The sequence below is a fragment of the Arvicola amphibius genome, chromosome 6, assembly GCF_903992535.2.
Source record: "Arvicola amphibius chromosome 6, mArvAmp1.2, whole genome shotgun sequence".
Classification (NCBI taxonomy): Eukaryota; Metazoa; Chordata; class Mammalia; order Rodentia; family Cricetidae; genus Arvicola; species Arvicola amphibius.
Genome location: NC_052052.2, coordinates 3,940,359 through 3,943,397, shown reverse-complemented (window position 1 = coordinate 3,943,397; position 3,039 = coordinate 3,940,359).

Genomic DNA, 3,039 nt, shown 5'->3' with positions numbered 1-3,039 from the left:
ATGATTTATGATGTGTTAAAAATATATGCAGGCTAAAGGTTAAAGTTCTTTAAAAAAAAAGGAAGCAGTTTGTTGTGGTGGTACACACCTTTAATCCCAACACTTGGGAGGCAGAAGTAGATTGACCTCTGTGACTTCAAGGTGTGGCAGCACACACCTTTAATCCCAATGCCTGGGAGGCAGAGACAGACAGATCTCTGTGAGTTCAAGGTGTGGTAGCATATGCCTTTAATCCCAGCACTTGGGATGCAAAGGCAAGTGGATCTCTGAGAGTTCAAGGACAGCCTGGTCAACAGAGTTATTCCAGGACAAAGATATACAGAGAACCTGTCTTAAAAAAAAAGTAAAAATAAACGAAATAGAGGTTAAAATAAAGCTGCACAGAGATGGAAAATACACAGAGAATCTTGGTACTGTATGCTATTATGCTCTCTTTGAATTGTTTAAATGCTGAGGAAGGAACAACAGCTGCTAAAAGATATTTGTTTACAAATGCTGCTAAACTATTCCAGAATAGATATTTTGAAAATACCTTGACTTTAAAATTTGGATCTAAGGACATGATGCTTTGGAAAGGAGTTTCTTTTGTTTTTACAGAAAATGAGACCCTGTGGATTGCTTATATCCCAATATGGTATGATAGACCACGCCCTCCTGAAGGTTGTTGTGAACATCCTCAAAAAATTACTTTACGCAACTGATGACTGAGATGAACATGGTACACAGCTTACACCATAAAAGATCGGATTAACAGCGTCCCCATTCAGCAGGAAGCAGTTTGGAGAGAAATAACTGCGCCCATATTCCCAAATATTGTTTATAAGTGTTCTTTTACATTTAAAGGGGGATATAATATGGAGATGAGTAATTTTGCATTGATATGGATTTGGCTTTAGTGATTTAAATTTAAGGTCAATTTTGTTATATGTATATGTATTTCTGATACTGATTAATGTATTGTGATGGTGTAGTTCATTTAAAAATGTAATGTATATAGGTTGTTAATGGATAGTTATCAATATTAGTAAAACTTGTAGTTATGTTAGTTAGATTTTCTAGCTATATAGAGATATATTTAAGTTACATAGGCATTCTTCATATCTTTCAAAGACTACAGAATATCGCATTTTAGATGTTTTAATAACTTAAGGCTTTTCATGACAATGAGACACGTCAGCTCCTGGCAGCACCAATCTACTTAAAGAGGAAGATGGGCATCGAAGAGGATACTTATGGAGTTTGATAGCCATTTGGGCAAGAAACTGCTCTTGCCTGGACTATTGCATAAACTGAACACAGAGAACCCTCAGAGAGAGGACTGCTGAACTTGCCTATAGGTGAGATGTTCCTTCTGGGTTCCTGATTCATGAAAGAGTCTGCGAGACATTCTGCAGGACACAGCAGATAGTGACTGAACTGTCTTTGAAATTTCCTTCTTTATGGAAATGTCTGCTGGAAACTATGGGCCTGAAGGCCGAAGATGGATGCCCCAACGGTACAGAGGAATTTTGGGTGACTGTCCAGGCAGCTAGATGTCTCTGTCATTTCTAGAGTTTTGTAAGTTGCTTACTTCTTATTTACTTAGGTAATATTATATCTTTCCTGAGTCTTTGATGGAGTTGAAGAATGGATAGATAGTTAAAGTTTTCCTTTGTTATGATAAAAGATAAAATGGATATAAGTATTGTAACTAATTCTTACTTGATAACTATTTTGTTATATGTAATTTTACTATGTTAAAGTTAAAGCCTTTCTTTTATTGTTTAAACAGAAAAAGGGGAAATGATGTGGGAGAGTCTTCTGTTTGAGTTGATTTCATTGGCTAATAAAGAAACTGCCTGGCCCATTTGATAGACTGCCCCTTAGGTGGGTGGAGTAGACAGAACAGGAAGAGGAAGTGAGGTAGAAGGCTCAGTCAGATGCCACGCCTCTCCTAAGTTAGTCAGACCACCGTGCCTCTCCTGAGAGAGAAGCCAGACGCAATGAAGCTCCAGCCCAAGATGGACGTACGCTAGAATCTACCTGGTAAGGCACCACTTTGTGGTGCTACACAGATTATTAGATATGGGTTAGTCAAGATGTGAGTAAGAGGCTGAAAATAATGGGCCAGGCAGTATTTAAAAGAATACAATTTGTGTGCTGTTATTTCGGGGCATAAGCTAACCATGTGGGATCTGGGCAGGACGAAAAGCAGGCCCGCAGCACATCACTACAAGGAGGGCACCAGTCTTGGGTCCTAATCACTCCAGTTTGGTCTCCTTTGGCTCTATTTTTGGGCTTTCGTATTTCTTCCTTCTGAGTTTCTCGGTGGCTTTCCCAGAGTCCCTCAGAGAACCAGGATAGCGAAGCTGCTCATTCAGCTGCCTGCCTGGCTGCTCTGTGGGCCGCTCTGTGTGCTGCCAGTCCCTCAGCCTTCTGCTCTCTCCCTTTTCTTGTCAGCCGCTCAAAGACAGGCTTGGATTCACTGGCTCCCTTTGTCTATCTTCCCAGGGCAGCAGTGCTGATTAAATGGCCTTTATTATTGTCTCTTTTGCTAGTGTATTGGGCAGGTGAATGTCAAGGCTGTTGGAATTTCTAGAGCTGGTTCAATTACAGGTTGAACCTTTCTAGGCTAATGGCTGAGTTCCCTTTCTCTCTCAGACAAGCTAGTCTTAAATTTGTAGTAATCCTCCTGCCTCAGCCTCCTGAGTGTTTCGACCACAGGTGTAAACCACCGTGCCCAGCTTTTGTCTGTGGTTTTTTAACCGAAGATTTAAGGGTTTTGTTTAGTATTTTTTATCATGGCTCAGATGGTGCAGAGGGGAAAAATAGTTGTTTTAAAGCCTGTCAACCCAAGTTTGATCCCCAGGATCCACACAATGGGAGGTGAGAATCCCAAAGTTTGTTCTCTACCTCCATACAAGAGTGTGGTATGCCTCCCCCACTAAAAATGATAAATAAAATTTATTTTTTAAAGTTTTTCAGGGCTCAGTATGTAAGGTCCCTTGCCCCAAATCTGACAATATGACTTCTTGGGAAGGAGAGGACTGACTTTTGTAA